General features: G+C 39.2%; 1 protein-coding gene across 9 annotated transcripts in view; it reads right to left on the bottom strand.

Annotated features, from left to right (window-relative positions):
* Positions 1–25,644, bottom strand: part of LOC145981874 (disks large 1 tumor suppressor protein-like) — a 1,252,559-nt gene that overhangs the window by 807,671 nt on the left and 419,244 nt on the right. The gene's annotated exons all lie outside the window — the stretch shown is intronic.

Below are 25,644 nucleotides of genomic sequence, written 5' to 3'. Positions count from 1 at the left end.
AGCCGTGAGTCCAGACGCCAGAGCCTCATTAGTCTACAAAATGCAATGTTGGGTACCTTGTCAGGTCACCGCTTACACCCCTGGGAAAGACAAAACGAGTGAGGGCCTAGAATCGTTGGTTTTTACATTCCATGTGGCAACGTTGTCTAGTGAACGAGTCAACTTTCTCTCTGAAGGGAAATAGACAATTGTTTTTCTAACATACCTTGATGCCATATTTAGTGTGACGTGTGCTGCAAAGACGAACTGTAGGACGAGAACATAAATTGCCGTAACGCTCTGAATATATTCAATTGCGAGCAGGAGCGATTTGGCAACGATGCAAATTGCTGTAGCCGCCTAATTTCGTGTTCACGTGTATAAGTTCGGATTCTTGAATATTTCATTGTCTGTTCCTTTATATTTTTCAAGAATCCAAACTCTTCTTCACAATAACGTTTAACCTTTACCAAGGCTTTAGTTCTTCAAGGCTCGTGAGACCATTGCGAAGGGGTGAAGGGGGTAAGGATCACACGGCACCCCTTGTTAGAAGATAATATTTTTAATTATTTAAAAATAGCACAGAATTTAAGAAAAGGGGAGACTATTCCATCAGCTTGTGAGAGTGGGACGACCAACATTTCACCATAATCCTTGTTTCCACACTAATGGGGTTGTAACTGTCAAGTGCGACTAGATGAACTTCGTCGACGCACTCAACCACCTAACCGCAAATGCAAACCCACAGGGAAAGCGACTGGTTCCTGGATAATTTGGATTATCTGGGAACCAGAAGAAAGGGGCAACGAAATCCCTATGGAAGAGTTGCTAAGGGAATTATTATGTAATTGCCATTGATTGGTACTGATTGGGTATTCTGGCCAGAATTATAATCATCCATTTCCTTTTACACCTTCCCTTGCAAAACAGCTTCATATGTTGCTGCCACGAGTCTTCTTCCGAAAGTGGCCTTCATGTTGTCACAACCAAAGTTGATCCACTCAGAGCCCTCTGGAGCCTGTTCGAAGAAACAAATTGGGCCAAAACTTGGTATAGATGCTATGGAAACCATGGGGAAGCGAATGGTGTTGGAAAAAAGGTTCATCTTTTTTCCACCAGGTGCAAATGTGGCAAAATATAAAAACCGTTAGCAATTTTGAAAGCATTTCAGAAATAAGTTGTCACATTTTCAGAAGAAATGAAAACACCAATTTTATTTCTGGATAAGTTAGATGATGTATTAAAGTTCATTTTAAAAATACTTGTGTTGGTGTTGAACCTTTCCGTTACAATGATAATTCAACTATTAGAAAACCTAGATTTCATTAAAAAAAATCAATCATTTTATTAATTTATTGGTGGACTAAATATGAATGTCATATGTTGCCATATTTATATAGCAAACAAGTTAGAGATAGAAAAATAATTGGTTTTTCACGCGGTGGCTCAGTCGGTAACGCGTCTGACTACCATGCTAAAGGTCCCGGGTTCGATCCCCGGTCGGTTCAAATCCGGGAATTTTTCTAACGTTGGAAGCGGGCCCGGCGCCAACCCAGCGTCGAATGACATGGGTACCTGGGGGAGACCCTGGGGGGTAAAGGCGGTCAGGGGCGTGATGCTGATCACATCATCCCCACTCACGACCGGATCAAGAAAGTGAGGGGTGTTACCGCCACGCCCCTATACGCCTTCATGGCGTGGTGCTAAGGACAGGGGAGCACTTTACTTTTCTTTTTTCCACAAGCATGGAAGGACTAAATGTGCCATCAAAATCTGAGATCATGGGTTCTATGGTCAAGTTGAACTGACATGGAATGACCCCAATGTAACAATATCACTTTGTAATAAATAAAAACAAAATATTGGGTTGAAGCATAAGTTTGTAGCGTGTGGTATGGCAACACTGCGGTGTTAGGAGTTTGTTTATCGTTTAATGTTCATCAATTGGAGTGGCATTGAAATGCTTGTGAATACGCATTGAATTTTACAGATAGAAAGAGGATGTTATTTATGTGTTAAAGAACAATAAGCGTCCATTGGGAAAAATAAACATTTCCGGAATATTCTTCAGTCTGGAGTTTAACGCAGGGGCAAAGGCAACGGAGGAGGCTAAAAACATTTGTCCCTTGTACGGGGAGAATACCAACGGGGAAAACAGGGCAAGAAAATGGTTTTGTCATTACAAAGAGGGCATTTTTGACTTAAGCGTTTCTCCACGTTCAGGAAAACTATCGGGCTTTAATGAAGAAAGTATAAACGCTTTAATCAACGAGGATCCACATCAGTCGACTCGAGAATTAGCAAATATGATGAACTGTGACCATTCAATCATCGTACGATATTTGCATTCTATGGGCAACGTTTAAATGAAAACAAAATCGTCGAGTACGCCAAGAAGACACCATCAAGTGCTGCGACAAGATAATGCACACCAACACTCCGCTGACATGACAAAGCTGCTATACAAGAGCTGGGCTGGGTAGTTATTCCACATCCTTCTTACTCGCCCGATCTTGCGCCCTCGAATTGCTACCTTTTTAGCTCTCAATCCATCAATCTTCAAGGAAGCTCATTTGGTGACGAAAATGCTCTTGAAACTTGGCTTGACGATGCTTTTAACCCCGAATCAGCTGATTTTTTCAGGCGTTGATAGCGTCACCGGCCATACCCGGACATCACCGGCTATACCCGGAAACCCTATCCTAAGCATTTCCCAACTCCCGAGAGCACTACAAATGGGGTTAACAACCGGCCTCAGGAGGAGAAGCCAACGAGGACGCCAAGGATTAAGATCGGGTCGCGAAGAGCGCGACAGTGCCGGACGGGGAATCAAGCCTGGGCCTGTTTAGAGGCGAGACGCCTCAGGCCAACCTGCGGAACCAGCACCCAGCCGACCGTTCCAGCGTCCAGGCGATCCGGAGATAAGTATCTGCTCCTTTATGGTGCTAATCCTCCTCCCCTAACTTCTCTCTCTTTATAATATGTTGGAGTGCTTTCCAAACAATAAACTCAGCCACTTAAATATTCAATTAGTGTTTCTTTAATTTAACTGCTCTACCTCTGACTCGTCGCCTGTTGGTCAACGGGTCCTACCCTCTAATACAGAGGGTGAAACGCAGTACGACTAAGGTTTTAACGCCCCCAATTGTGTATCCAGGGACCAGCCCTGGGACAGAACCTTAGCCCGTAACGGTACAGTCATAGACAATGAAGAAAAAATATATTTACTGATTAAATTATGCCTTTTGTTCGTCTCAAATTAGTATCAAATAAAAATACTTTTGCCACGGTGAAAAAAACACTATGAAATTATGCATTAACGCAATGACTTTTTTTGTAACTAACCAGTTAGATATCCACTTGGTATACCTGAAGTAGGAGCGGGAGTTATTTGACCCCATGCCACCAGGAATAAGGAAATAGTATCTACTTGTTCTTTTGTTGCTTCTTTAATTTACAACTGTTCTCTCTACTTTTCACTTTTGTTTTCTCGTGTGTTCATCTATATTTCTTCCAGTTTGTCACTCGTAGGAGTTTTCTTCTCGCTTGCTCCCTCTGTTGTTGATTATTTTCTTTTCATGATTTATCCTCTTTCAGTTCACTATCTCTTCTTCTCTCTGCACGGTTTCCATGTTTCTTTCTTTCTGAGTCTTGATTTTATTGTGATTCTCTTCTTTACACTTTCTCTTACTTAATTTATCTCTCTCTCTCCCTCTCTCCTGCTTCTTTCGTACCTCCTTTATCCTCTTCTTCCATAAGATATACACGGAAATAATCTCAAGTCGTTTCTTTTCGAAGATGAAACCTTGTCAATTGGATGCTTGTTAAAGAAGGGGTCACAACAACCTTTTTTGGATAAATATTGTTAATTACTGACGACAAATATCAAAGAACAACAGTTCCCTTATGTATTATTGTAGTGCGGAAGGTTGCAAGGTTACCAACCCCATGGAAACTTGTTTGTTTAAGTTACGCCAGCTTGTGTTTTTATACGCGAAATAGTACGAAAACTGGAAAAAGCGCATTCGGCACGAATGGGAGAGCAAAGAAGAGTTTACAGGATTCTTGTTGGAAAACCTGATGGTAAGAGACCTGTACGAAGGCCAAGATGAAGATGGGCCTAAAGGAAATCGGTAAGGATGGAAAAGATTGAATTGATCTTGCCCGGGATAGGAACAGATGGGAGACTTGTATTGCTGCAGCCATAAACCTTCGGGTTTAAGAAGACTAGATTTAGAGTTAGTTAGACTTTTATCTAACTATTAACTGACCAAGAAATTTTTACCACCCAAAATCACTTTTGTCAAACGACGCATACTCGTAGCATGGGTTAATAAGTGGAAGGATTAGATACTGGAGAAGCCTTTTGATTTTCATCAATTAGTGAATACCTGGTGGAGAAATCAGTCTTAATTAGTAGACAAACATTTGTCGCTTGCAGTTGCATGTCAGGATTTGCCAAGACCTATAAATGCAATTACAGGATTACAGAGAAATAAGAGGGAAAATCGAAGAGGAAGGCTGACACGCCCGAGACCCTTCCTCCTCATGTTAGGGTTCTACAAACGGACAGAGACATCGCCTCAGCTTCTCAGTGACGTCATCCATCTAAATCCTCAGTGTCATCCTTCACCGGTCTAATGGAGACAAATTTAGCGGAGAGCCCGGGTTGACGCGCCAGCAATAAGTCTCAAAGATTAGGTCCGGGAAGATAGGCTCCGTCACGTGGACGTACCAAGAGGAGGAGAGGGGGCAGAAGCCAAGAGCCAACTTAGCGAAATGCCCCCTTCGCGGAGATCAGCCGCAGATTAGATATAAGGCGAGCCTCTATCTTGCGTGCATTTTTATGGGTTATATTAAACTTGGAAAGGCTACAGTCAACCCATAAAAAAACACTGGAATCCTTAGCTGGAACTACTAGAAGACGTGTGCTTCTCAACCCTTTAGAAGAGAAGGGATATGTATATGTTTAGCGTGTGTGTGTGTGTGTGTGTGAGAGAGAGAGAGAGAGAGAGGTTATTCAGTTTTAAGTCCACTTCCTGCATAGATAGGCTAACCAACCCGGATGGGCATACTGTTTAAAGTAGGATCCGAACCACTCTGTGGCGCCTCCGGGTATCGAACCCGGGACAACTTGATTACAAGACCACAACGTTACAACTACGCCATCGGAGAGACCCGCCCGGCATCGTATTTTCTTCAGAGGATACGTCAAATTGAATTAACTTGTAGGTACCTTATGGAAAGAAGTAACAAGACTGTGTTATACAGGAAAGTTGTATGTTTTGGTGTTTATATCGTACTAACTATCTATGAACCGATAGACACCTAGATCCTGAAATACTCGCTCCCCTGCAAGGCGTTATGTGTGTTGCATAACTCTACGGCGATAAGTGGACTTCAATAGCAAATTTTCAATGGCAACTTATACCCCTACATAAATGTACGTGTGTTATTTCTTGAAGCCAAAAGTTCATCCCAAGGATATTAAATAATACATTTTCATCTGTAACACTGTTAAGCCTTGTTTCCATGTTTATAAAACATTAAAATGCTGACCAAGGCAAACTCAGACGAATATTCACAATAAATTCACATTGTGAACATTCGTCTGAGGAACACCCTGTTAAGAGGGTGGAAACGGTATGTTTTCAGTGTATATTTTTTATACTATAAAAGTTTGCCAAGGTCAGCATTTTAATGTTTTATTAACATTTTCATTTGTGGATAAACTGCGTACATCTAAAAGATGACTACTAGATATCCAGAAATGGGCCTCCAAAACTGGATATCCAATGGATGTCCAATAGATATCTATTACATTGTATCTACAATGGTAATAATTTGCCTTCGGTATGTCAGTGCAAGAAGAATTCTGTTGCTCGAGTATCCTCAAAGTCATCTGCAAATGTAAGGAAAAAAACTATATTTTTTACAGAATGAATGACGTAAGAGATATTTCCATCCGGAAAAATGACAGCTGCGAAAAGAGGAAAAACAACAAGATAAGAAAAAAAGGTGGAAAAATAACATGAGAATCCAACTAGAGCGGAAATATGGTTGACATCCCACCGCCTAGCTCCCCAACCAAGATTCTAGTAAGGGTATTGATTTTTATTTCTCCACTTTGGAGACGGTGGTGGTCCTTTTGACAGTTCTCCATTCATCCAATCACGAACAAGTTAGTCTGTATCAATCAGGCGACTGCTTCTGAGAAGTCTCTCTACACCAGAGGATCCTTCGATCGAATCGCCTCAGACGAATTTTTTACCTCGGCTTCGTAGTTAGAGAGAGCGGTATGCATTCATTTCAATAGACTCTTTAATCTGGCTGAATGTTGAGCTTGATTGGAAAATAAAAACCGCTTCGAACGAGAGAAAAACAAGACTCTCTTGCTGTGAATCAAAACCGCGCACTTTTTTGCAGAAGGGCTCCCCCTAAATTCTCTTTCAGAACTTTGGATCGTAAGCTTGTGTACCTTCAGTTCGACCAATCACCATCAACCGACCACAGAACTCCAAAAGGCTGGTGGTCTCACCGAATGAGGGGGCTTCAGACTTGAATCTATAGGCTCGCTTATAGACCTACCAACTTTCCAGTTTTAATGAGTCGTTTCTAATGGGTTTTACGGGTATGCTGGTTCAAAATCTCTGGAGAAGAAAATAACAAAAATTGTCCATGATCATTGTTGCAGTTAAGTAACAGTATAAGTTAGCGATAATATACGTTTACATATCTAGACTGTACTGGAAAAAGCACTTAAGTCCAAAAATGCAATTTTACTGCAGACGATTATTTGTTTATTGATTGATCGATTGATTTTCTTTATTTTACTTCGCCTTTTGGGCCTCTTTTGGCTAATTTGCGAAGATGCGGATGAGTGATGATATGATGAAATTGATAAATGGACACTCACAAACATTCATGCCCAAGCCAGGATTCGAGCCCGGGACTCCTGGCGTCGTACCGCGATGTGCTAACCACTACCCCACGGGGGCCGGCTTTTATTTATGTTTATTCTTTTAGCAAACATTATAGAAATTATACAAATGTTGGATCATCACTATTTAGAATCATTACACATGTCCAATTTAAAAATTTACTTATAATATCGTAACGTACTCCGAGTACGTGGGATCGAACCAAGAACCTTAACCATTGAGGTGGGTAATGTAGCTCGCTTAATCATTCATCCTCTTCATTTGAGCACTTGCCCTTCAAGGTAACCCTAATGGTAATGGGCGAGAGGTACTAACTACACACTTGGAAATGGCAAAACAGAAGCTTTTGGATTTATACACGTCTAGATCAACATGGTTGGAAGCAACAATACCTATCAGTCTCTGATGATACAATTCCCCGCTGATAGCTGTTCATATCGAAACGTGTTTGATCGCTCAATCCCCTCCGTTCCTTCTTCTTCGGCGATTCCAGGCAAAAGACTCCACACTACACGTTGCTCTCTGTTTTGTTCTCTTTCCTCCTTCCCTGGTCGTTGCCCTGAAATACCAGCTGATCAGCACCTTAACTCCAATAGACCAGGAAGAATTTGTAAATTACTGATGTGACATTCTTTGAATGCCTGAGAGAGCAACGGGTGGCGACAGGCGTTATGAATTCAGGCTAGCTATAAATCTCAATTTAGAGGAGACTAATACGATATTTTCTTTAATTGAGTCAGTGTGATGTTAATGAAAGCAGGAGAAAAGCGCAGTTCATGACTTAAGTGATTTTTTCAGAAAATCCTAGATATTACTCGTATAATCGCTGTCTTGATAACTGTGAAGAACAGTGAAGAACGAGATGGACGCGGTAACTTGGGAGGAGAGAGTGCAGTTACGTTCAGTATACAACTAAATACCACACCAGAACTGTATATTTGGCTCAGCAGATCATTTATTTAGGCTTGATTTGGAGGTGGTATGTGGAGCAGATTAGATCAACCGTGAGAGGGTTCACCCCAGCCTCCCTCTGGCTGAGGGGAATGCTATATTCATTGCTGAATTTAGGTTTTAGAAGAAATACATATATTTACAAGAGACTGGTACAGATGGTAGATTTCCATGTACTCCTAGGTCCTTTTCACATTACACCCTTAGAATTTTTGTAGGGTTATGTTAAAGGGCAAGCGTATCAACCCCCTGTAAATGGTGTGAATCACACATAAAGGTCAGGATAACGAACTGTTGATGGGCGACATGCTACGTATAGTATAGACAGAGTTAGAATACTGATTAGATGTTCTACCACGTATCCTCAGAATGTATCCATGTCGAAGTGGAGCGAATTCGCAAAAAAATAATAATATCAGGGGTAAACAAAACAGAATAATTCAAACGCCAGAATATTATTATTATATTGCAAATACGGTCTAAGGAATACATGGATCCAACTAAGATAAAGATAAAAAAATATAATATGATCTTAAAACATTTAATTTATTAATTTCACTGAATAAAGAGTAATTAATTCTTTCCCCAGAGTAGAATTCCTAAAGAAGGATTAACTGGTACCAGCATGAATAACTATCCAATACATTCTAAGCCGACTCTATCATATCACTGTAGATTTTAAAATTCGTCTAGCAACAGTGCAAAAATTCCCCGATGGCGTAGTGGTAACGTCGTCGCCTTGTAATCAAGGGGAATACCGGGGGAGACACATGGCACAGTGTTTCGGATCCCACTTTAAACTATAGGTCCAGTCCCGATTAGCCTTCCTGTGCATAAAGTGGACTTAAAACAGAAAATCAATCAATCGATCATATGATTTAATTATACACGTGCTACGGAAAACACACAAACATAAAAGACACTACTGTGGTAGTTATTTAGAAGAAAATGCAATAAAAATTTCAATAAGTGAACTCGAAATATTAAAAAAATTATAACAATTTAAAAATTCAGGCGCCAGGTGAAAATTTTCAGGCACCCTGTATTTCTGTACCCCTGAATAATAATAATAATAGTTTAATAGATCTGGTAAACATCTTGACGATACATGTGGTCACATATCTCTTCGATGTTGCCAATTCTTGTAAGGAGACCCACATGCAAGCACACCTCTGCCTCCTCGGTGAGGCTCGTGTTGCATTCTGTCCATATCTTCTTATCACAATTCATCCTCAATCTTTGCAATCAGCCAAAAATTACAGAAAAGCGAAGTCAAATAAGGGAAATCAATTAATGACGCACTCGTCCAGTCTGTGAGGGAGTTTAGGTTTAAGCTTGTCTGGAACTACACCATCGTATGTGTTTTGTATGCTAATTAAGTAATGTTATTAAATTGTGAAGTTGTAAAACAACCTTTACGAACACCCTATATTACACTATACGGAAAAATAAGCAAAGAGACAACGATCTTATCTGATACACATTTTTAGGACGACAGAACGGTTTTGGCCAGCATTTCTCGTCTGATATTAGGCGAAAAGTATTCCGCGCCGTGGAACTCAATGTTCATTCCTTGCTTCAGTTCTGAATTGCAGATTTCGTACTGGAAACACATACATTTGCCCTCGAGAACTCCTCTTCGTGCACATTCAAGACTGCTTTACAAGATACAGAGAAAAATAGTTATCCCACACCAAATTCCACGGGCGGAAACACATTCCGAAACGTCCCTCGGAAAATAACTTGGCTGTGTTTCAGAAAGACGCCGACACGGCGCTGCGGGTGGCAAGAACCATAAACGCAAATCCTGCAAAGAACCGGGAGGCAAGACCGGCTCTAGCCATGGTTGCCAACCTCATCGAGAAGTCGCAAAATCTGGTAGGTTGGAGACGAAATGTATGAAAAACAGACGACAGAGATAGACAGTCATTCATCGAGGAAAATCTCAAGTTTTCACTTGATACTGCAATTAGTGAAACAAAGATTAGAGGAGGGATGAACGATATCGGAAATTTCATACCGCGATATATCGTCACAGACGATACGATATTATTCCTTATCGTGATATCGGCGATATACAGTCTCCTCGACATATATATCGCCAAATATCGTAACGTTAATCGCCAACACGATATACATATATCGTCAAATATCGTGACGATATATCGTCGACACGACATATATCGTCCAATTGGTATCGCCTGGACGATATTTTTTCTATATCACGATATATTGTCTGGGCGATCGCCAAACACTAGGTAGGAAGAAAATAATACCGGAATGCGAAACTAAAGAGATCACAGGAGCTTCAAATAAGAGGATCGGAAGAATGGAGACAGCGTACATCAGGAAAGTGAGTATGGGCGAAGAAAGAGGTTGTATGGATGAGGCTGGGGGGATGGAGAAACAATACATTGAAAAATGAAGAGGTAAGATATAAATACGCACTATGCAATGGGGATGGCGGGCCGGAACGCCTGTTCTAGGCACCACTAGCACCATAAGCTAAGCATTCTCGTTCACTGTTATGAGAACCACAGGGTAATTATCTCAGTAGAGGAGAGGTAACAATATCTTATCAGATCTATATTATGATCTTCGCATAAAGATCCATTCAAACGCTTCAGGGTTCACTCTAAACATGTGCGTAGTAATCGATTTCTTTCATACGAAGAAAAGTCACTCATCTATTAAGATTACAAAGATAAATTCCAATCACTAATGCATCAATTTTAACGTAAACTTATTTCATATGAAATAAATAACCAATTAATTTCAAATGGTTCACTTTTGCTATAATAAATTCCCCTCAAATTTATAAATTCATATATTTATTAATTTAAAACTTCACACAACAGGCAAATGCCCATTTACAGTGTTGTACATGTAATGATAATTGACACAAACATACGAGATAGATCACTAATTTGTATCTAATTACAATTTTATAAACACAGATAAGCTCGTATAATTAATACATGATTATTTTTAAAATTTATACATAACTGTGATTACATAGCCGCCAAATTTAACATTTTCTTTAAAGCTACCAAGTTGAAATTAACAATGCAGAAAATTTATCGTAATTCAAATGTCAATGTATTTGTTGGAATCAATCGAATATAAGTTACTTATTATTACTCGTGTGAACCAGTTAACAAATTCAAGTACTTAGGAGTAATACCAACAAATGAAAATTATATTAAAGAGGAAATAAAAAGCAGGCTTAATTCAGGAAATGCAAGTTACTTCTCTCTTCATAAACTTTTGTCTTGTCGTTTAATATCTAAGAAACTAAAAGTTAAAATATACAAAACAGTAATTTTGCCTGTATTATTATATGGATGCGAAACTTGGTCCCTTACATTGAAAGAGGAACATAAATTGAGAGTATTTGAAAATAAGATCCTTAGGAAAATCTTTGGACCTAAAAGGGATGAGGAGACAAGCGATTGGAGAAGGTTACATAATTTAGAACTACATAATTTGTATTCATGTCCAGATATTATTAGAATAATTAAATCAAGAAGACTTAGGTGGGCAGGCCATGTGGCACGAATGGGAGAGGAAAGAGGAGTTTACAGGATTCTTGTTGGGAAACCTGATGGTAAGAGACCTGTAGGAAGGCCAAGACGAAGATGGAGAGATGACGTTGAGATGGACCTAAAGGAAATTGGTAGGGATGGAAAAGAGTATATAGATGTTGCTCAGGATAGAGACAGATGGAAAGCCTATGTTGCTGCAGCCATGAACCTTCGCGTTTAAGAAGCCTAGAGTTAGTTAGTTAGTTATATGTTATTCATATTTTTGTAACAAATTCGTGTAAAATGACAGGTTAGTTTAAAATGTGACAAAAAGATCCATGGAAAATCGGGAAATATGTTTGAACTTGATCTTGAAGCTCGAAAAGTATTTATTTAAACGACGTTTTTCATGAAGTATAAGTTTTAAAGCTCTCCTGGCGACGAATGATGAATTTATTCTCTCGACCATGTAAATTGTGGTAAAGATTCCAAGCATTTGAGAGCTAACGTCACCCTTATCTTCAGGGTTGAAAATTAGAGTGACGTTAATACTTGTAATAGCGGTGCAATATCTAGACTACCCTGAAGATGAGAGTGACGTTTGCTCTCGAAAGCTTGGAATCTTTTCCACAACTCACCTGGTCGATAGCCCGAGAGAATGCTATCGATATTTGTTATATTTTACGTGCATAGTTGAGACTTTTAATGCATTTTATACGGAGATTTAGCAATTTCTGCATTCTATTGTTGGCAACATTGCAACGCAAAGGATGACCTCTGAGAGATGAGAACAGCGGAGCGTCCTTCCGGATGACGCTGCAACAATGAATATCTCGCAGGATATTTGCATATCCAACACGAGGTGCTGCACACGCTTTGTTCTACTATGTGGATGCACCGGGCTTCAACAGGGGGAGGGCATTGTCACGTTCGTTTTTCGGTCACCGCGAAACAAGCCGCAGAAAGAGACATCGAAAGCCTCGGGGCTCGTAAAAGGGCGTTTTCCTGTTGTAATAAATCAACGCCAGATTTCTCGCGACGCTTGCAAGTAATAACACGGCTGACACGGAAGACGAGATCAACCCCCGGTTACACTGGAAACTCCAGTCGGCTGCGAAACACGGTGCCAGGGTAGTGTTGCCACAGCCAGTGGGAACATTTACCCTTCCCTAGGGCCATAATATCCCGTTTTCATACAATTTTTTCCCTCGATCTCAGAAAAAATGAAACAGCAATCACAAAACTAACAACTATTATTGTTATTCTTATTATTATAGTGAATTAATACAAACACTAATATATACCTTAAATGATATGTTATAAATTACAGAAATTGGACGCGATGGTGTAAATGGCCATTGATGTACTCAGCATTATATAATTACTAGCTGAATACCCGGCGTTGCCCGGGCATTTATTTATCCCAATCTTGTATTAGACAGGAAAATAATGAATTCTAACTATAGTGTAAAATGTAATTAATTTAAAATGTGATCGTGAATGTCGCCAATTAGCTTTGCGACTCCGAAAACTTTGGATTCGACACTAATCTAGATCATTTGTGGATTTTATTTTTCACCCCCTCTCACCCCCCATGCCGATAGGCGATGAACTAGAAGTTGAACCGCATTGGGAGTGTCACGAAAACTATGGATTCCATTCGCAACACAGCCTGAATGTTAGACAACCTGAGAAACACTATCGTTGTGCGGATTTCATAGAGTCACGGATGTCTGTTTGATCGGAATTTAATATCGATGGTTCTCTATTATTTTTACATGCCACCCCTTCCCACCCCATCCCTAGGGGTGCCGGGGGTGTCTTACCCCAAAATATTCTTTCCAGATTGCAAGTGCTACGTGTACCAAGTTTGGTTGAAATTGCTCCAGGCGTTCGATAGTTATGCCGGAACAAACAAATATACACACCCACACATACATCCATTTGTATATAGAAGATAGATTAGAGTTAGTTAAAAAAATCTTAAAATTTAATGTTACTATCGATGTATTATCATACCTCATGCGTAATATTGTAATTTTTTACTACACTTAGTGCTGTACTAGGTTATATAATGTGCTCGGCACTTATTATTATTATTATTATTATTTCAACCGACAAAAACACCATTTCATAAAAACATTACAGTGAATGAACGAGAATGAAGAGGGAATATCAAGTTGTACATTTATCTAAAAATTAATGTTCATTTTCATGACAACAGTTAGTAGTATGTTAATTTTTGCTACGTAATTCCAATTTTTAAAGTTGGAAAAGTATTCATTGTGTTCCCAAGACAAATTTAAATTTTTAATTATATTTCTGATATCTTCAAATTGCCCTGCAATTTTCATATTTTCCATAAAATTTATACTTTCCTTCTACACCCGAATTTCCCTCCGCGTGGCAACACTGCACCAAAAGTGGAAGAAATATCAAAACGGAATAAAAAGGTAGGAAAGAGGGGGTTGAAAACAACAAAGCCAGTCAGTGCGTGCACCTCTGAGGAAACTGAAAACAATTTTAAGAACGGATGGGTCCTTCAGTCTTCTCGCTACATGAACTTTTTCAAAGAAGGATCAGAAGGAATTTGCACGGAAGAGCGATATTTCGAGGAAAGAATTGAAGAGGGAAATGCCAAAAAATAGTCAACACTGTGTTCTCTGAAATTTCTATTCACAGCTGCAACATAAAGTAGACATGCCAATATGGGAGAGTATGGAAAATTGGTGTATGTAACCAAGTATTGTTAATAATTGCACGTTACATTTGATTCCATCTTACACTTAATTTATCTTGTCATGCTTATTTAATGTTGTCATATTTCAACGTAAAACATAACTAAGTACATTGTTTATAGCATTGTTAAATTAAAAAAATATGAGAAGAATTATGAACATTTTTAAAATATTATTAAATATATAAATAAGTGTGGGGCGTTACCCTCACACACCCTATATGCCTTCATAGCGTGGTGCTAAGCACAGGGGAGAACTTTACCTTCACTTTTTTACCTTTATATAAATAAATATACGAAGAAGTACGAGTATTTAAAACATATTTTTATATTAAATATTAAATTTAAAAACAAGTATAAACCTTTCAAAAATATTGTTTATATATATATATATACACACACACACATATATACAGGGTGGGCAAAAAGTCGCTTTCCCCAAATATTTGATTTATTGGGAAAAGCGACTTCGTGCACACCCTGTATATATAAAAATCCTGTATAAAAATGTATGCATGTATGTGTGTGTGTGTGTGTGTGTGTGTGTGTGTGTGTGTGTGTGTGTGTTCGTTTGTTCAGCAATAACTCTCGAACGCCTGGAGCGATATCAACCAAACTTGGTACATGTATCACTTGCAATCTCGAGAGAAATACTGTGGGAGTAAGACACCCACGGCAACCCTAGGGGCGGGGAGGGAAGCGGACATAAAATAGCATTCTTTTGGTGTCATTTTCGTGTCATATCCTGCAAGGTATGCTTCCTTCAACACAGCACGTCGAAGTTGGTTGCCTACACAGAAGGTGTGATATTCCTATCCTCGAGCAATTCAACACATATCACAATCTGGAAAAAAATATTGTGGGTGTAATACACCCCTGGCACCCCTAGGGGTGGAAGTGGGAAGGGGTGACATGTAAAAATAATTGAAAACGACTGATATTAGTGTGGAATTCATCGTTTTCGTAGTCGCTAAGCTAATTGGTGACATTTACGATGACCAAACTTGGTACAATCTGGAAAGTAATACTGTGGAGGTAAGACACCTTTAAGGGTGGGAGCAGGAAGGGGTGACATGTAAAAATAATCGAAAACGACCGATATTACTGTGGAATCCATAGTTTTTGGGGCCGCTAAGATGAATAGTGACAGTCCCAATGCCGTTCGACTCCAAGTTCATTTTACACTATAGTTAGAATGCATTACTTTCCTGTGTAATAGAAGATTGTAATAAATAAATATCAGGGTAATGCGGGGCAATCAGCTAGTGTTTAAACAAATATGAGTAGAAGTGTGGGGCTTTTTTAAAAAATAGTGTAGTGTGAATAAATAAATATGAACCTTCTTAAATATTGTTGAATGAGTAGACAAATATGAGAAGGACTAGCTTTTGAAACATTAAAGATAATTTTTTGCCATTCTGCACGGGTCACTTATTTACATGAAACAATTCCTTTGTGGGAACGAATGCCAAACATTTCAACGAGGAGGGAATAGGAGGGGGTAAACAATGATGAACAATTGCCTGGAAATTTATGTTTGTTCCATGCACCGGACGAGCGTGGCAGTAAATCCTATTACACCAGCTGTAAATATCTAGGAAACGAGCGGAAAAAAAATGTGAACATTCGCACAAAAGGATATGGATGGATGAACGTCAGGCTATATTACGGCCTGCAGCAAGGGATGAAATGGGGCACCAAATAAAATTCTACCAAATTGTTCATCGCCAGAAATGCATAAAAGCTTATTTATCATCACCCGGTTTCCCTACAGTTGATTATTTTGTGTGTGCTTCATTGAGGCCTCAAAATAGATATTTAATTATGGGCATCCTGTTAATTTTGATTGTCATGTTTTGACACGTGAACAGTGTATTGCAACATCATAAATACCGGGAAAACAACCAAACATAGTGGCAGAATTTGATTGGCTCGCGTTTCTGTGCATTAAGAACTTGAATTTATATGCACACATTTTTGTGCCAAAATCGAGATTGTGACTCCAGAAAAAGTTAGAAAAAGGGGTCAAGGGTGGGGGGGGGGGGGTTGCATTATTCAATTGTTTGTGGCGAAATAACTGCATCGTACAGTCACGGACACTTCTGGGTTGTAGCAATCCCATTTCCTTTCAGTGGGATCATTACATTCGAATTTACTTTTAAACAATGCCAGCATCTTGGAGTTTAAATTAGTTTAGTTTTCCATTCCTAGATGGTGCGGACTAGAGAAACAGAATCGATTGATCTTCGTAGCATTAAATGGAGTTAAATAAAAACAATCGTTTTAAATTTAGTGGAGAAAAATAGTACTTAAAATATCATAACTTTAATATTGCATTATATTTTAACATTTATATTTATAATTTGATATTTACATTACAATTTACTACTAATTTATTATGATATAAATATAATATGATATTATTATAATTGTATATTATTAATTTTATTATTACAGTAGAAGTAATATTACAGTAATGAAACAAATAGTTCACATACACAATATTTCTTCGATTAAAACTTCTAAAGAAGTAAAATCTGTCCTCATCTGGGCCCCAATGGAATTCCGAGTTTTCCTTCGAAAAACTTATGATTCCTTGGTCCACCCTACGTGTTCTCCTGTGGGGGTAACGACCCACACTTTCTTGATCCGGTCGTGAGTGGGGGTGATGTGACCGCCTTTACCCCCAGGGTTTCCCCCAGGTACCCATGTTATTCGACGCTGGGTGGGCGGCGGGGCCGCTTCCACCGTTAGAAAAGTTCCCGGATTTGAACCGGCCGGGGATCGAACCCGGGACCTTGAGCATGGTAGTCAGACGCGTTACCGACTGAGCCACCGCGGCCACCCTACGTGCCTCTTACTAAATAAGTATTTTTATACCTAGGTACAGGTGTGTTTCCTGAACCGTTGAAGCGTGCCTATATTGTACCAATCTAAAATTTGAAGACAAAAATTGTGTAAAATTTCACAGACCCGTCTCTATTGTCTGTGAGAAAATGATCCAAGACAGGTTGCTAAAGTTTACGTCCCCTCATTTAAAAACTGCTCAGCATGGTTTCCTTCCAGGTAGCTCTTCCTTCGCAAATCTATCAGTAGTACTTTCCCATGCTACTCAATCAATTTCAAATAATTCAAAGCTTGACTTTATATATTTGGACATTTCGAAACCTTTCGATACAATTTACCGTAATCTATCTCCATCTAGAAGACTATCTGTCTGCGCTTTCTGGCACCTCTTGCAGCTATCTACCAGTTTTGTCAGTTTTGTCCGGAGTTCCCAGGGGAGTCTTAGGCCCACATTTGTTCTTTCTGATAACTGTAAACCTTCGGAAAAAATCTCATCAGAACATGATTCATTAATCCCACAAGAAGCTCTTGTAGAACTACTTGTGTGGCGTTGTCAGTGGAATCTAGAATTTAATCCCAAGAAACGCTCCTGCCATAAAAGAAACAAAGTGTTTTCTGTTTATTGTATTGAAAATAATCCCATAAAAATAAGTTTCCACTCAAAACGATCTTGGCGCTGACTTCGACGAAAAATTAAACTTTAATGAGCACATTACACCCTACTAAGAGAGCCATCAGTTTCCTTGAATGCTGTCGATTCAGACACAACCTACATCCGTTTAAGTATCATATTGATCTTGTTTGAGGGGAGAGATGAATATAAGCAATATAGAGGGGAAAAAAGAAGCAATATATTGTTATGTGGTGCGTGCAGCCTGCAGATCTCATGGTGATGTCCCAACTCAGGACCTCTAAATTCAAGAACTACGACGAAAGTTCCCAATTCAGGAACCGATACTTTCAAGTGGAATGTTCCCAATTCAGGAACCGATACATTAAAGTGGAATGTTCCCAATTCAGGAACCGATACATTCAAGTGGAATGTTCCCAATTCAGGAACCGATACTTTCGAGTTGAATGTTCCCAATTTAGGAACCGCTGGCTTCGGAGGAAAGGGCGAGAGGTAAGGACCGGTTTTTGAGAGGTTCTTATCGTTACTGCACGTTAACCTGAAATACTGCGTACATATGTATCTATTTGAAGAAAAAGTACTGTGCTTTTCGGGAGTTTCTTCTCTCCTCTAATATATTTTTGAGTATGTTGCAGATCTTTTGCTTCTAGGTTAGGTAAGGTTAATTAACTGTTACACAGGTGTAACAACTATTTGAAACGCAAATTCATCCTCCCCCGAAGGCAATTAGCAGGACGTCCTAAGTTAGGAAGATACTTAAATGGAATATCCAACTGGTATAGACCAGTTCCTGAAATTACACGGTTTTCATTGGAATTTCCATAGTTCCTGAGTTGGGAAGTTCTGAATCCGAAACAAATCGATCACAAAAGGAAAATGCAAACACATTTTACAATGTTTATTCTACATGTATTATTCCTGTTTGTCTCCTGTTAATGTTTTAGTATAAAATGGTCATTTTGTACTGGATCTGAAACATTTGGTAAATAAATAAATAAACATGAATATAAATGAAGATATTAGGACACTTTCTTGTTGAAAAGAATGTTACTTACATCAAATAACGATTTCTTGTCATTAAATTTTTATGCGTGTATTCTTTTTCTGGAACGGTACTCGATCTACGTTTCCTTGGGAACAGAGACATCCCAGCAAAAGCATCAACGATCGACTATCAGTGAGTCTCCTGCTCCTCTCTTATTGATTTATAATTATCCTTTCGTCAGAAATCAGGACCAGAAAAAAAGAGCTCCGCAGATGATCTGGAAATTCCCCCGGGACCCATTCCCGCTCGGCTCTGAAATCCCTGGGATAGAGAACGCATCCTGGTGTCTTTTCATCTCCACATCTTCTCCACCAGATCTCCAGTTCTTCCACAATTACATAGATTCCAACGCAGTTCTCTTTTATTTCGTTTGATCTTCGCAATTTTTCCCCACTGCTCTTTGCTGAATTTCTTCCCTTTCTTTGTTTAGTAGAGTTAATACGAAGATGAAAGGGAAGGGCTTAACTTTATTTCAACGCAAACGGGGAAGCTAGTTTAATACCAAGAGATTTCAGTCAGATAATTACAGCGAGAGTTTCATTTCTTTGTTCGTTTCTGAGAGAGTGTGTGTTCACAGAGGTTGGACGCCATTAAAAAGAATAATAGTTGCAGCTGAATTATGAAAAATTTTCGTCGCTGTGTTAATTGGAACCGATTCCATGCACACTGATGATGAAAAGTGAATATTTTAAAAGTGAAACGCCGTAGCTTCTATATTTGCAGGGCGTTGTCGTATGATGAAGACAAAATTTTCAAAATTTGGAGAGACATTAAGACAACCTTTCTCAGTAACGATATTTTCTATCCTGTATGTATGCTCCCTTGTGACAGACATTCAGGGTTGCCACCATCATTTGTTTTTATTGTCTGATAACTTATTAAAGCGACAGAGCGAGAGCATCATGCCAGCGGACACACCAAGAGGATGACGTCATAACTTTCAACCCTTCCTTCTTGAGGCTTGGTTGACGTTTTTCACTAGAGTTTCCCTAAACAGAATTAAGGAACATGTTAACTTGAGACTCGGAAGAGAACAGGCAGGGTTTCGACCAAATCGCTCTTGTATCGATCAAATTAACAACTTGCGGATAATTTTGGAGCAATGTACAGAATGGTCATCTCGTCTCTATACAGTTTTCGTTGACTTCGAGAAAGCATTTGACTCAGTCAACAGAAAGGCAATGTGGAAGGAAGTGCAACGATATTGAGTGCCAAGAAAAATTCTTGATCTTATCCGAGAAACTTATCGTGATTATACATGAAGGCCGTGTATCCGAGCCAATAGATGTGCACATTGTTCAGTCTAGAGTGTGGCAAGGTTGTATATTATCACCCACAATGTTCCTTATTGTGATTGATGCAGTGATGAGAAATGTAATAGGAGGGAAAAGACGTGGTATCCAATGGGGATTGAATAACAGACTAGAAGACCTTGATTTTGGAGATGATTTGTACTTCTTGTCTGAAGCACATGGCGATATGCAAACAAAACTATCAGATTTGATAGAAAGTGCAAAAAAGGTAGGACTTGTGATTAACTCCAAGAAGACCAAGGCACTGAGGATTAATTCCACAAAAACAGATTTAGTATTGGTGAAGAGAATATTGAAAATGTGGATAGCTTTACTTACCTGGATAGTGTGGCGGCAAAAGACGGAGGGGCTGCACAGGATGTTTCTCAACGTATCCAAAAAGCAAACGGAACCTTTGTGAGGCTCTATCCGGTGTGGAACAAGAAGATATCTATGAAGACCAAATTTCGTATTTTTCGAAGTAATGTTAAGTCTGTAGTGTTATATGGGTGTGAGACATGGAAGGTAACAAAGACGATCACCTCTAAACTACACACCTTCATCAATTGATGTCTGAGAAAATTTCTGAATATCTTTGGCCAGAAGTGATTCAAAACCAAGAACTTTGGAGAAACCGAGGTGTCCATACAAATAAAGCGGCGAAAATGGAATTGGATAGGGCATACGTTTGAGGAATGAAAATGAGAGAGTCGAGAGAGAAGCACTAGACTGGAACCCGCAGGGAAGAAAGAAAAGAGGGAGGCGAAGATCTGTTTACGCTGAGGCATTGGAGGAAGGAAAGAGCTGGAATACAGTGAAGGGAATTGTCGTCAATAGAACCAGGTGGAGATGCTTTGTTGATGCCCTATGTTTTACAGGGAACAACAGGAATTAAGTCAAGTCCTCAAGTCCTTATGGCTTGGTTGGACTTTTGGCCGACACCAGCAAAGCCGTTTTCGAAATTTCCTCTCCTTTTCAAAAAACTCCTATGATGTTCTAAAATCTAAAAAATCACACCTGCTTACAATTCCTAGAGCATTTGCTTTCGCTGTAGTCTAGATATTCGAATAGTTTAATAGTTTTTCCAGCCATACAACTTGCTAATATATAGAAAACGGTGAAAGCAGACCACACGAAGATTCACGTGAATGCTCTAGAAGAAATTCTAAGTATACGTAATTTTTTTCAGATTCTAGAATATCATAGCGGTTTCTCGAAAATGACTTCGCTGTCTTCAGCTGAAGCTTGGACTAAGCTTTGTATAAGACAAGGATTTTATAAATTTTATAATTCTTTCTACAAATGTTCATAGTCAGTTGAATTAAAGTGCTTCTAGTCGCCTGTTAAAAGCTTCGTCATTTTCTTTAAAAAAAGTAACAGTGGCAACCACGTCTCTATCATCAGGATAGAAAATGCCGTTATTTCTGGAGGCCCCTTAACTTTGAAACGAGGCCCATAACGATCGAAACATTACATTATGAAAATTATGTGTGAGGCGATACTCTCTATGCATTTCAGCATCCTAAAACATCAAAGAAAATTACTTATGTCCAAATGGACAATTGATTTTATACCAATTCTTTATATATTCTTAGCTACATCATGGGAAAATTCCTAAGATAAGACGGGATCCATAATTTCCCCCCTGAAGTTGGAAATATTAAACAAAGTTCCCCTAAATAAACTAACAAATTTCGACAACAAAGCAATATTAATTGCGAAGTAACTCTGTAACGCACAGTGGTATCGTTGCAGCAGCCTACTTATCAAACGTTCTGTTTATAATGGACTTACACAATCTCTACCTCTCGGCAACTAACATCTTCCGGTGTCCTTATCACATAATCAGATTACCATCGCTACGAGATGTGTTTTGAAAAGGAAATTCTTAGTTTCAAACCACTGTTGGCATCTCATTCCTAACCGCTGATATCTCTATGGCAATCTCAAGAGGAAAGCCAAGTAGTAATCTGCAATTTGAGTTCGGACGTAAGCCTTAGGTTTGAAAGCAGAATCAGACACTGTGGATGTTTCGCTGCCCGTTGAATTAATTTCTCTGGTGATCTTTTTTTACGTGATGGTCCAAAATTCTTGTAGACTTTGTTTCTAGTGTACATATAATTTGCATAGTTTAGTGTCTACACTACATGAGTTATAGTTGGACACAAAGTTTTCATTCTTATAGGGTAACTTAGAGGACCATAATAAAATTAAAGTATAATTCCCGGTTTTCAAGGCGAACATTCCAAACATTCATGGGTAGAAGCAGATGTTTTCTCTAATTCAGCCTTATGTATTACCGCCTCTCACCACCCACACACATACACACATAAAAAAATATATTAGCAATGTAAACGTTATGTCTGATTCCAACGTATCCAAAAACTCTAAATTCAATTGAATAAACACTGAATAAATTTAATTTATATATTTAAATAGAATAAATAAAAATTAATATCGCAATTTCACATACTCAGGCTCAAATCTCCAAACATAAGTCACACGGGATATACTGAACTAATCTACGAAAAATTGTTATTTGTACAAGAATTTTAAACTCAAATTCAATATATCTTATCTTGCAATAATCTTCCGTCCGTCAAATGGACTGTTCTGCAAAGGACACTAACGAAGTAAACGGATTGAGAGAATTGAGTTTTATTTTTCACGCAGCTTTCTTCTTCTTCCTCGACAAAAAGTAAAAGCTGAAATGTGAAAAACTTGCCTCAGGACATTTATAAATATATATATAAATTGAATGGGATTTGGATTAATAACAGTTGCAATTTTTCACGTCTACGGAGAAACATTCACGCACATTTCCAGGATCCAATAATTCACGCAGAATTCCCGACAAGTAGCCACCCAATTTTTTTCATTTCACGGCGCCCTTAGTGTTTCAAGAATTTTCCGCGCTGGCCAAGTCAGAATATAGGCCTATCTAACACTTAGTTAGTGTAGTTAGGTTGCTTGCCTTAAGTTAAAAAATATACCCATTTCAAATTCAGAAACATTTTATGCGTAAAAAGTACTAAATAAGCACATATTTGGAACAATCATATCTAAAACAATGTGTAGACTAACAAGTGTCATTTCAGTGAAAATTTTTGGAACATTTCATGGCGCACACTTTGGGAATCTAGTCTATTTCTCCACGTGTGCGTGTGTGGAACAGAAAGACTGCGTTAAATATCAGAGTACCGTACAATATTTAGCGTATTTCTAACTGAAAATACCCTATCAAATCATGCTTTATGCATCTCTCTCCACACCGCTGATTATTCACAATTCACAATTATTGGCATTTTCAAAACTACATGTTTGAATGTTGGGAAAAAGTCATAAAAGTGTTACATTACTTGCGGTACGGTTTGACTGTACAATCTTTGAAATATATATGTGGCGAATTTGGCAAATTATTTTAAGATGGACGACTTCTCAATCTACCTTGACAAGCCTTGGATAATTCGTAACGTTCTGTTAGGAACGTGAGATCGAACCAGGTACTTTACCCTTGCTGGTGGGTGATGTAACTCGAGGTATCATTTATCCTCATTGTTTGAGCACTCTCTGTACATGGTAAGCCTGATGGTAATAGGCGAGAGGTTAACTATACACACTTAGAAATGTCAAAACGCAATGACTTTGATTCTATACCTTGAAGTCTGGATCAATGACGAAGATTCTAGCAAATAGCTCTTAGAGAAAGCGTGTATTGGATCGCTCAATCTCTCCTGTTGCTTCTCGTTCCAAGACCAAATACAAACTACCTCTCACCGCCCGTTGCTCTATATCTTATTACTTCCTATCTCTCCCTGGTCATTAACCAGCAATACCTGTTGATCAGCACCTTAACTCCAATAATCAAGGAAGGTTTGTTTAAATGTACGACTTCTCAATCTACAGTGACAAAACCTTGGAAAATTCACATACCAGGTTTGATGTGACAAAGATATATTTCATATTTCAGGGTTGTAGAGTCGTTGTTGTAGTTTGTATTTTGCCAAACAGACTATACTCTATCCACGGAATCCATGGAGCAAGACCGCGCAAATCGGCAGAAAAGGGGGAGAAACCAAGTGGGCAGAGCGAAGCAGTACACGCTGCTGCAAAGGCTGGTAACTCCACGCAGTCCCGTTCCCTCTCACGTCTTCATTAGCGAAGAAGTCTCGCGTCACTGCTTGCGCAGATACTTGTTTTCGTTCGCGTGCTCCAGAGATTCCCGGTACTAAGTATAGCTAATTAGGATACTTTTTGAGTAGGTAACCCTTAAATATGTTTCTCTCTTAACAAATATTCCGGTGTAAACCACGCATATAGTACCTCGATAAATATTTCACAAATCCATTGAACATCATCCTGTATTGAACTTGCATAACACGTAATTCTCCAAGCCAAAACCTTCAGAGCGTAATTCCCACAACATTTGTAAAGCTCAAATGATTAATAACAACCATACGGTTATAGCTTCTAGACAATAGTATCTGGGAGAATGGCGAATAGTTTTGAAACTTCTCAGTGGCTTTCTGGAAGAGACCAAACCCAGAAGGAAGCAAGGGAAGAGGCTAGTCATAATACTTGCGCCCCTTTAAGATAATTAAGGGCCCCATGAGGCAATATGTTCTGCCGTAATATACAGCCGCTCTTGTACCCCACGTTGCTGAGGTTAGCAGGAAATCTTGGGGATTTAACATTTAAACACGATAAACACCATGTGGATACTCCGTAAATCTAATAAACGTTTCTACAAGCTTGTGGGAACAATATTAATAAAACTAAGTAATTCTCATGCAAATAAAAACCCACCTAAAGGGGAACAATATGGAGAGATATATTGATCGATTCTCTCATTCATTTGCTTTATTTTACTTCGCTTTTCTGCCACTTTTCGCTAATTTGCGAAGATGGAGATGAGTGATGACATGATGAAATTGATGAATGGATACCCACAAACATCCATGCCCACACCGAGATTCCAACCCGGGAACCCTGGGGTCGTAGCGCGATGTACTAACCACTCCGCCACGGTGGCCGGCCTGGAGAGGAATATGGCAGAGGTTGGAAGGTTTCAGAGGCTGTTCAGATGTTGATACGCTTTGTTAATACTGAGAAAAACAATCTGGAAGACATCAATAAACATTATACTAAACGCCTTTGCATTTGGTTGCTGCCCTTGGGAGCGTATTAGTATCCGCCAATCGTCTTCGAGTGTGTGCTGGAGTGGGCGGCAATTTCAGTTACCAGGCGGAATTTCTTGAAAAAGAAACAACAACATCGTCACACCTGTAGCAACGTTGACAGGTGCAGTCACGCGTTTGCTTGTGGCTGTGTACAATAAGACATGGTTCTTTGACCGCTATTCTCCCCCGCGTTCATAGGGGGTCAATTGTAACAGGTATATTCAGCAACCGCGCGAGGGATGAAACTGCATAGTAGGTTTGGCAACAGGGGATATCACAGATTGTTTGGTTCCGCGAGCGGCGTTGGGCACTCTGGAAAGCAAACGTAAACGATGTCAGCCGAACACAATGGAATCATTGGTTGCTTTCCAGTCACCGCTTCACAAGGCGTCGTGTTTTGGCTGCATGGCTTCTGCCAATGAAGTGAAAGCTGCAGTAGACCAATGTTGAAAGGGAGCATGCAGCACCTAAATGGCCCAAAGTATTTGTGCATTCAGCGAGCAACCGAAGAAGTTCG

Source organism: Lepisma saccharinum, chromosome 30, assembly GCF_977018435.1.
Source record: "Lepisma saccharinum chromosome 30, izLepSacc3.1, whole genome shotgun sequence".
NCBI classification, from domain to species: Eukaryota; Metazoa; Arthropoda; class Insecta; order Zygentoma; family Lepismatidae; genus Lepisma; species Lepisma saccharinum.
The sequence above is the reverse complement of the archived record's forward strand: the minus strand, read 5'-3'. Positions and strand labels throughout refer to the sequence as shown.